This window comes from Peromyscus californicus, unplaced genomic scaffold, assembly GCF_007827085.1.
Source record: "Peromyscus californicus insignis strain IS unplaced genomic scaffold, ASM782708v3 Scaffold_15__1_contigs__length_86483966, whole genome shotgun sequence".
Classification (NCBI taxonomy): Eukaryota; Metazoa; Chordata; class Mammalia; order Rodentia; family Cricetidae; genus Peromyscus; species Peromyscus californicus.
Genome location: NW_026294447.1, coordinates 16,795,662 through 16,806,909, shown reverse-complemented (window position 1 = coordinate 16,806,909; position 11,248 = coordinate 16,795,662).

Genomic DNA, 11,248 nt, shown 5'->3' with positions numbered 1-11,248 from the left:
CCTTGATATGAGGACTTTTGCCTTGTCTATTGTATCTTGTTTTGTCCTATTTGGATATTGTCTCTTGGAGGCCTGTCCTTTTATAAAGGGAAACAGAGAGAGAGTGGATCGGGGGATGGAGGAGATGAGGAGAAGTTGGTAAAAGTGGAAGGAGGGAAATCTGTGGTTGGGATGTATAGTAAGAGAAAAATCTATTTTCAATAATTTATTTTAAATAAAAAATATTTAAAACAGCGAAGAGTTTACCACTTGCAACCTCCACCTCACACAAGTACTCAACAAGTTTATGATGGAGGACATAATATTTTAAAAAATATCTCCAACATGTTCTGTACGAGCATGCTTGAATATGTCCAAAAGGCAAAGATACCATCAACTGTGTTTAGAGAATCACTGAATGATCAATGCAATTGGCAAATATGAACTGAGATGCAGTTATGTATTTTTTTTCCTGGAGATGTCTCTATGTAGGTGGACTTTTCTTTCCTGCCTGCCAGTTCCCAAATAACCGAAATGGATACTTAATATAAATAATAAATGCTTGGCCGAAAGCTCAGGCTTATTACGAACTAGCTCTTACAACTTAAATTAACCCATTTCTGTTAGCCTATATATTGCCATGTGGCTCCTGGCTTTACCTGTCATCCATCATGTCTTCCTCCCTCTGTGTCTCCTGGCAACATCCCTGACTCCACCCTCCTTTTTCCCAGCAATATCTCTGCCCCCCCAAATTCTACCTAGCTATCAGCTAATCAGCTTATTATTAACATGAGAGCAATACATATTTACAGTGTACAAAGATTGTTCCACAACCTCTCTAAATTTATTAAATTGTATCTGTGTCACTGATTAAAATGTGGGCAAAACTTACATGGAAGGTTGATATTATAGCATGCAGAAACACAGCTGTGCAAGACCATTGATGGCATTTGTTCCCTTGCAGTCTACATAGCACCTTTTAGCACTAGGAATGATAGACAGCAGAGTGGATATTTCCTCATCAGTTTCAGCCTGATTGCTTTGTATCTTGGATCCAAAGTATGTGATATCTTTAGCAATGTGGTTTTACCCTCTACTTTTGATGGCTAACCAAGGACAATTTGCCCCTAGACTTTTAGCCTCCTTTATAGATTTTCTGCATTTCATAGTCTAAATTAAAGACTTCTTCCCTCCTTGCTAGTTTTAATTTAAGCCTTTTTTATTGGGGAAGAAATTCTACTGGAGTTTGAAGCAAACTTTTGCCTAGACCTTGCCAGTTTATGATTTTTTTTTATTGTGTCCAATATCTTCCCCAGGTATTCTGCATTGTTTCTCCTCTGCTTTATGTTTGTTTGTGTCAGAGTACTATGTCATCTAAAATTTTTCATTCTTAGGACCCACACACCCATGCTGTTACCCTTGGATAGTATCTACGATTTCAATCAAGTTCAGGACCCTTAAAATAATTACTTTGATAGCCAGCCTTTGTTTAAAATTGAATATAATATGTGTAAAGGGAGCCAGAAAGTCCAACAGAAAATCAGAAAGGAATGAGAGCTTAGCCCTCAGCCCAGATGGGAGCACAGAGCATGACACTGAAGATATGGCATATTGTGAACAGAGCTGAAAGAGATTTTACTAGTCAAGTCATGGTCTGCATGATTTGGAAAAAGCACCATCAATTTTGAAAAGCCACATTTTTAGAACCAAAGGACACCACCATAACTTATGGTGTGTGTTAACAATGGCCTTTCTAAAGGTATCTGATCAAAGTTTTAGGCAAATCTGTTAAAAAAGGATAGGAAAAATTAAGTAGGTTTTTTTTCATGTAGATTATACATAACTGGCAGGAGCTATGCAGCTTAGTCTCAGATATGCATATGACTATCTGTCCAGTGGGTTTCCTTGGGGCAAGACTCCCATAGAAAGGGATTCTCACTTGGTAAAGATCTGGACAGCATAGGAATTCGCAAACTTTGTGCAGCTTTCAAGCTCTTTTCTCTCTCATTATATTGTGGAAATCTTTGGGTGGTATTTATTTCACTTTATCAGTCACCCATGCGACAGTTGTAATTTTCCCTGAAAACTGTTTTTTTTTTTTTCTTGAATGTTTTCCCCTGAGATTCAGCAGGAGGCTAATGCTTCTCAAATTTCTTATCTTGAATTACTAACTACAACTCCTAATCCTGGGAAATTTTCTGACTCAATAGAGACAGTTTGTCTCATATAAGAAAACAATGCTTGGAACATTAACCATGTCTCACAGTTCTGGAAAGGAGAATAAGGAATGCACACACAGAATAGGAAAAATGCCTATGGAATACACATAGTACCCACTGAGAGTAAGTTCCCTGAACAACAAACACATAGATTCAATGATAGGATCTGGTATGATCCAATAGGAAAAACGCAATACAAAATATGGGATGGATAGATTCATCTTTACCATACACAGGAGCTTACTATGTTGGTACAAGAAATATGGTATAGTGGGGTAGGGAAAGAGTGCTTTATCAAAGTCTGCCTTTTATAGAGAGATTGAGACTCTATTGTAAAGAAGGAAATTGTATAAGACCATATCTTACAGCCATGAAAGAATTGTTTGGGTTTGAATATTCTTTTTCTTAAAGCAATGTACCCACGTCTATTATTTTTGAACTTTGTAACTGCAAGTAGCTGCCAGCTGAAATAAGTGTTGCAAGAGCAGGATGGGATTGGCTTGATATTTAGTTAAGCCTGCAAAAGTGGTGAACTCTATGTCTAGAATAAAGTTATGTAGGGAGTAGGAAAACGGTGTTCTTTGGGGAAGGATGAAGAGGATCGATGGGGGCTTTATGATGACTACCATGTATTTCTTAAAATATGTTGTATTTCTTAAAGGTCAAAAGTAGGAGCCAATAATAAAGCTGTTCATGTAAGCAGAAAAAAATCTCTGTTAAAATATAAATCAATATGCTTGAGCTGTTTAGGGCCGCTTGGGTGCACTCTACCTGGTAGTCAGATATCTTCCTTGTGCCAACACCTCTTCCCCATCTCAGGACCTAAACCCAAGCCTAAGCTGGACCCTGACACATAACAATAAGATAATTGAGTTCAGCTTTGGAAATAAATGATTATATCTAAATCAAGAAACAAGAAATATATGTTTTAATGTTTAACTCACCAAGACTGTTGTTTCATTTTATTAAACCCACCAGAGAATCCCAGAATATTGTGAATTAGAAAACTCTGAATTGAATTATTAGGCATCTTTATCAAAAAACCCCCACAGAAATACCCTTTTCAATAACAAATACCTTTACATTCCTCTAAATTGTTGTGATTATTCTTACTTGTTCAAGGTAAGTATATTGACCACTTCTAACATTCATGTGGAAGAAGTGCCAACATTCCACATGCCTCCTTCAAGCACTGTCTTCATTCATTATAAGGGTAAATTATTTACACCAATTTCCTATCATCACAATGACACCTTTTTTTGTTAGCACACTATTCATTGTCAGCTTTGGCTGTTGTCAAAATAATTCTCCCATATCAATATGTTTTATAAAAATATTTTGTAAAACTACATCAATGTGTTTTGTATCAATGTGTTTTTTAAAATATTTTACTGAGTTACTAGGTCGCTGTCACTTATTACATACAGTTGATATATCAATCACGAAACCAGGTGCTGCAAGAGCAACACCAAAGGAGTCACTGCTTTTTTGACTTTGAGAGAAGTACCTTAGATTCTAGAGGAAGCTTGGAAGTTAAAAAGGCAACTCAGAAATGAAGTGTCAAGTCAAATTGAAAACAGTGACCACCAAGGGTAAAGACAGTACATGATGTAGTGTTCACGTACCTCTTTATTTTCATCCACCTTGTCTATTTCATGCCACCATGATGCTGGCAACATCGCTCTCTTTGGCTTCACCAGGGCAGCTATTTTGTTTCATACTATTGTGAGCCTCACATGTCTTACCACAAGCTCTCAGCATCACTGGGTTATACACTGTTTCTGCATTCTCTCCATCTTGACCTCAGCTAAGAACTTTCATCTTCTGCCTTGCTCTCAATATATCAATATTTCATTCTGGTGTTGCCATACTCATGAAGTCCACATTCTCTGGGGGACTTTGCAGAAAAAGCAAACTTATCAACTTCTATCTTTGCTTAAAAGAACATTCTCACACCCCACATGGGTATTAAACTGATCTGAAGTTCTCTACCAAAATGGAATGAAAATCCCTTATACATTTGCTCTGAATCTCAATGGCATTAATTTTCAATGATAGACTAGAATGAAAAAGAAATATTCTTCTTCCATAAAGACCTAGCTAAAATTTCCATGTTTTTGATAAACTACAACATAATTGTCTGTGTTGCCTTATTACTTTGTCTTTTCAATAGTTACCTCATTTTATCAATTTATTTATTAGAGGAAGTGATTTTTTAAAGAAATATATGAAATGTTTCTTCACTTAACATTATTTATGATATATGTCTCTTTAAAGATAACACATAATCATACTTCTAGCAGTCTGTGGGGTAAGGGCTTGTATTAGCACATTCAGTCCTTTTTATAAAGGTACTATAATAAATTATGTACCTGATAGATGGCATAATTTCATTTATCATAATTTTAAAGTGGGAGATTTGGTTTAAATTCAATTTGCTATTGTGTGAGAGCTTGTTCTCTTTTTCATGAACAGTGACCTCCATTGTGAATACATAGGAAGGAAGAGCCAGCTAGCTTTCTGTGGGGTTCTATTTCATGAGCACTGTTCCCACTGATTGTGCCTACTTCCTTAGAACCTGATAAGCTCCCTTGTGCTCCACTTACTCACACTGGGATCACCTTGGAAGTAATTTTTGACTTATAAATTTAAGTGGGAAATGTACATTCAGACCATAGTGTAAATGTACATGCAGGACATAAGGAGCATCAACTTAATAACCACTCAAGTCAGGTCAAATTCCAGCCCTGGGGCTTAGGACACCAAAGTATAAAGCAAAATTATCACCATGGAGAACTTTGCAGCCATCAGTATATTCCTGGATACATATAACCCCTGGAAAAATATATATGCTGTTGGATGATTGAAAACTTCTGTTGTATGAAAAAAATCCTTATCTTCAGTAATATATATTACATATTATATGAAAAATTCATGGTAATAGAAACAAATCTAAAGAGTAGGAGAAAGAAGAGAGGTAGAGATAAGGAAAAAGAAGGGAGAAAAAAAACATTCAAGCCAATATACTTATCGTTTTTCAGACAGCATTGATTATCTAATCTAACTTCTTATCCATCGGCTCATTAACTAATTAGAACCTCACATGTCTTTGTAGTCGTACACTCCTAAGGTGCCAATTTCTACCTAATTCAGTATGGCCTTAAGCTAAATTTTTAACCATATTATAAATCTGAATGTCTGTGTCCAAATACTGATGTTTCAGAAGCATCCACCCCAAGGACTCATTATCTTCTCTACCATGTGGACATCATTTCCCATCCTGGGCTTACTCAATGAATGATATGTGCAGTCTTTGTCTTACGATTGGTAGACGACTGTGTCTAATTAGTTAACATATTTAGAGGCATAATAAGTTATTTTTCACATTACAAAATCAGTCATTGTTTTCTGTTATAAGATAATATTTTAAATCTAAGATCATAAAACTTAAAAAACAAAAATAAAGTTGACAAAAAAACTTCAAAGCAAATGGTCCATGAGCTATCTATCTATCCATCCAAAATTATTATAAAGTTGATGTAAATTTATTCATATTTGCAACACTTCTGTAGTACCACTACAAGCTTGCCAATGCTACTTGTCTTAGCACTGACTAGTCACTTTCCTTGACCCTCATGATCCGTTCATTGTGACAGTTTCACATATGCTAACCTGCATGGTCTTTGCCCTACTCAATGTCAGTTACTCGGTTTCCAGGGGGCATTCCTACCACTACCACCTCCACTGTCAGAGACAACTAACATATTTCCTCTTATTTTAAATGCAAAAAGTCATTACAATTAACTTTCAGTTTTATCACAAAGTTATCTTCTTCCTTAAATAATATTTTGTTAATTCTTTAAGAAATTCATCCGTGTATTTAGAGCATATTCGTTTCTCCCCCAGATGCTCCCAGATTCACCTCATGTTCCAACCATCAAACATTGTGTCTACTGTTTTTCAAGCCAATTGAGTTCAAAATTATGCTGTCTAAATATTGTTAAATGGTCAATACCTGGTGTATTGTCAACCTACTAAGGTGAAAATCCTTAGAGAAAACTGACTCTTTCATTCCAAGAAGTTGCCAGTTGCCACTAGCTCCTTAGCTAAGAGTAGGACTTCATGCCTACCCTCCTCACTCCATGCTAGGACTTTGTCTGGTTTGAGTTTGGGCATGTTTTATGCAAGCTACCACAATTGTGATGAGTTCATATGTGTAACTACCCTCTTGAGTCTGGAAAACACGGTTTTTATTGTACTCATTCACCACCTTTGGCTCTTACAAACTTTCTGTCTACCTCTTCTGCAATAGTCCCTGAGCCTTGAGAAAAAGGACTATGATATAAATGTCCAATTTGAAGTTGAAAATTCCATAGTCTCTTATTCTCTTAACTTTGAGCAGTAGTGGGTCTCTGTGTTAATCACCCATCTACTGCAAAAAGTTTTTCCAAAGAGGGTTGAAAGATGTACTAAACTATGGTAAGCCAGCAAATCATTAGAGACTGATTTAATTCTATGCTCCTTCCTTATACTCGTTATTCTTTTTTTTTTTTTTTTTTTTTTTTTTTTTTTTTTTTTTTGGTTTTTCAAGACAGGGTTTCTCTGTGTAGCTTTGCGCCTTTCCTGGAACTCACTTGGTAGCCCAGGCTGGCCTCGAACTCACAGAGATCCGCCTGGCTCTGCCTCCCGAGTGCTGGGATTAAAGGCGTACGCCACCACCGCCCGGCTTATACTCGTTCTTCTACCTTAACATCACCCATATCCCATTTAACCCTTCCTGACCCATTATTATCCTTCCCCTCTTTAAAAATTTCTTAATGTACAATGACTTGCTTCAGTCTTTTATTGTGCCTTTATATTTCAATATGATTATCAGTATTATTAGAATGGTAAGTAAAGCTTGTCTTTCTACCTTGGATAGAAATCCTATCAAATATTTCTTTTGGTCTCATTTGCTTTTCAAGCTCTAAGCAGAGCTTTGGACAAATCCTAAGCATCAACAGTCCCAGATGCTGTTTCCAGAAGCCAACACCTCATCTTTATAGCCTATTTTCAACTCTAACTGCTTTCCATTATGTAGTCTGTCTTTTTGAAGGATCTCTTTCATTTAAAATTCAATCATATCAAACCTTCTGTCCTGTATTATAGAATGCAGGGACATTATTCCAAGGCCTGTGGCTTAATAGGTAGATGAGCAAATGTCCCTTTCCCTCCAATGTTCTGTGTCAAAGATTTCTGAGGATAATTTAGTCTAACACTCCACAAGAGGTTCGAGTCTTTGCCAATGCTTCTGTTTCCTGGAAGAGAATTCCAAATTTTATATCACAGTGTTGCATCAATTATTTATAATTAGTTATTGGTATTTGAGGCCAAATTATTTTAGCCTGAAAATGACTTTGAATAGCCTTTAATACCTGCAGACCTTCCTCAACAATCCTTTATTTTGAGTGATAGTTTAGTTCACAGGGAATTTGATGTATCATAATGATCCATTTCGTTGATAGTATTATTCTGATCAGGCTAAGTGAGGGAAAAAAAGAACAAATCTCAACTTATAGAAAAACACTTGTGTATCTGTGAATGCTAAATAAGTTTTTAAAAAAAGGAAGAGTCGTGCTCCTTAGTGAATATTCCCAGGGATGCAGTAGTATAGGGAGGTAGAGATATCCCCTTCTGAACTGAACAGTGACTTGTTGCATTCTGCTCCATCTACTAATTATGAAAGATCCAATGCCTAAGGGAATTCTGTGAATTTGGGACTCTGTTCTTCAGCTGGATATGTGTATAACTATGACCTACTTCCAGAGAAAGCCCCAAAGCTATTCATTGTGAATGAGTCCTGCAACAATAGGAGGCATTGTGTCAGGTCCACCTGCTGTGCAAACTGCTCTACCACTTCATCCATATGATCCAGCACAGCTGATAACACATGAAGCATCAGTAGAAGATAGACATGCTACTCACAGAATTCTGAGAGGGCCCCCATTACACCAAATTAAAATCTAATTTGCTAAGCCTTTATGTTTTGTTGAGACAGAATTCATTGTTTTTCTGTGAAAGTTGTAACCAGAGGCTTTTCTCTCTCCTGCCCTGTCCCGCAGCAATTTTCAAATAATAACTCAGAGGCTTATATTAATTATAAATGTTAGGCAATGGCTCAGCCTTATTACTAGCTAGCTCTTACATTTAAATCAACCCATTTCTATTAATCTATGTATCATTCTTTCATATCTTTCTTTTGGGGTAGCTAGCAGTATCTGCTGTGACTCCACCCTTTTTCATCTCCATGTTCAGTTTGAATGTACTGCCTAACCTTATTCTGCCTCATCATTGGCCAAACAGCTTTACCTCTCAACCAATGAGAGCAACACATATTCACAGCATACAGAAATCATCCCACAGTGAAAGTCCTTAGGGGTTTTGGTTGTTATCTTTTACAGATAAATTTCTCTCCTTTTATAAAACAGGTTTTGGATCCATACTGAGTCTCAGGAGAGACTACACACATAAGCACACTCTACTTAGTGACCATAGGACCTGAGCTGGAATGCACATCATAATGAAGATTGTGCTTGTTTAGATAACCTCTAAGAACGATCTAAACATAAAGTGAGCTACATAATAGGACAGCTCAAATGCCAGAGTTTCTTCATGACATACTACTTTCTGTTCCCCATCATACACCATACACTGGAGCTTCATAGGGAGCCCCTTGAATCAGTTAACCAAGGAAAAGAAAGCAGGATTCTTGATTGTAGATTGTTCTATGTAATATGAAGGCACAGACTAAAATTTGAAAGCTGTGACAAAACCAGTTCATTTCTTTGATTTTCTTCCTCTCAGTGGTCAGAACTTCATCACATCTGGCTGTTCACCTCAAATGAAAAGAAATGGCCACATGTACAATTTTTCTGCTTCATAAGTATTATCCAGTGGATTGTATGGATACTCAGGAATTCCCAAAAAGCATGATTGGGAGATTGGAGACAAAGGAAATTGGATATCATGATATATTAACAGACCTTTTAGAATGGAAAGGAAATGTGATGGTTATATTCTATGTGAACCTCAGCGAACAGAGGAGAATCTTAATAAATGGCAAAGGGTGATCTCTGTGGGTATCAATCATCGTCTTTCTCTGTCCAACCCTGTATTTGACCTCAGAAGTCATGAATAAACACAGCAAGGAGAGACAGTATACGTAGGCTTAACAACATGGACTTCAATTCTACGGCCATGATAAAGGCCCACACCATCCACGGCAGAAGCCAATACAATGTCCCTGATATGGCACTTGTGGTGGTTTCAATAAGAATGTCCCCTCTAGACTCATGTGTTTGAATGCTTGGCACATAGGCAATGGCATTATTAGGCTTTTGTTGGAGTAGGTGTGGCCTTGTTGGAAGAAGTGTGTCCCTGTGGGGGTGGGCTTTGAGGTCCCAGATGCTCAAACTAGGGCTGAGTGTCACTTTCACTTCTGCTCCCTGCGGATTAAGATGTAGAACTCTCGGCTCCCTCTCCAGTACCATGTCTGCCTGCATGTTGCCATGTTTTCCACAGTGATGAAAAATGGACTAACCTCTAAAAGTGTAATCCAGACCCAATTGAATGTCTTCCTTTATAAGAGTTGCCATGGTCATGATTTCTCTTCATAGCAATAGAAAGCCTAAGACAGCAATCATTCTCACTGTGATCAACCAGCTCCCTGATTGCTGGTTGATTAGATTTGACTGCTTCCTTGTGGAAAGCACAATATTTTCCTCTTTCTAAAATAGAAACTATAGATAAGAATTTGCCAAGCTTACATTTATTTTTTTTTTTTTTTTTTGCAAAAACTACCCAGCCATAGACTTACCAATTGTCTTTATGTATTGTCATCATTATTCTGATTAAGGAATTTGTGTCATAAGAAAATAAGCATGGCATTAAGCACATGATCAGAGATTTCCCTGACCTTACCATCTTCCCACTGTTCAAATTCATCTTATTTGACCAGACTGAATGGCATTCTGAAGACTCACCAATGGTACCATTTAGGTTTTAGAGTAACAATGGAAAAATGGTATAACTATGAACGTTCAGATTTTCTTTCACCACTATGACTACTTCATGGGGAGTGATTTTTTGATTCCTCTCATGATGGTTCATTATAGCAACTGGAAGTCCATAGTGATTAGAAGGAAGAGTACACAGAAGGTCATATTCTTATACTTGGAGTGCAAAATGAGCTCACTGCCCATAGCAGCACATGACCATGATAGAGAGAGGATCCTCCTCTGGTTATAGGACAGAAGATTGCTCTAGCTTCTGACCTAAGTAACCCATTCTGCATCACAATTAGCAATTCACTGGCTCTCCTCTCTGCATTTGATATTTTGAAATGTTTTCATTTCTCTTTCCATAGGCAATTTAATTATTTTCTCTTCAGTAGCAATGCACACAATTGAGTCTGTTTCATCAATGACAGCAACAACTAAACTCTTCTGGGCCTCAGTGGCCCAGTAAGAATAATAAATACACTGTGTAAAGCAAAATAGAAATCAGAAGAGGACAAATAAAAATAAAAAATTTCAAGACTTCCATAAGTAATAACTTATAATAAATTCTAATTTAAGTATTAGGTATTTTTATCCTAAATCTGCATTATTACTGTTTTATATCTATCCTGTTTTATTTACAACTTCAATATTGTGGTAATCATGGATTTTTGCTTTGAGTTATTAAATTATTACATTTAACTACTATTTCTCTCAATAGATGTGTTTTTGCTTCCATCTGTCTTTTGATTCTTTTCTATTATCTGTTCCTCCTTAGCCTGACCCTGCACAGTTTCTGAAGAGTTGAGTTCAAATATGTATTCTAAAAGGAAGTTGGATACAGAAAAAAGGTAGTAGAAAGTAATAGAAAGATGAAAAAACACCATGCTTCACTGGACCAGAAGAATGAGAATAAATTTAACAAAAGACTCCATCTTTCAAAAACAGATTGCAAAATTGTGAAAGCAGTGACAAATGGTTCTAGACCAGAGTCACAGGTAAGAGACAGGACTG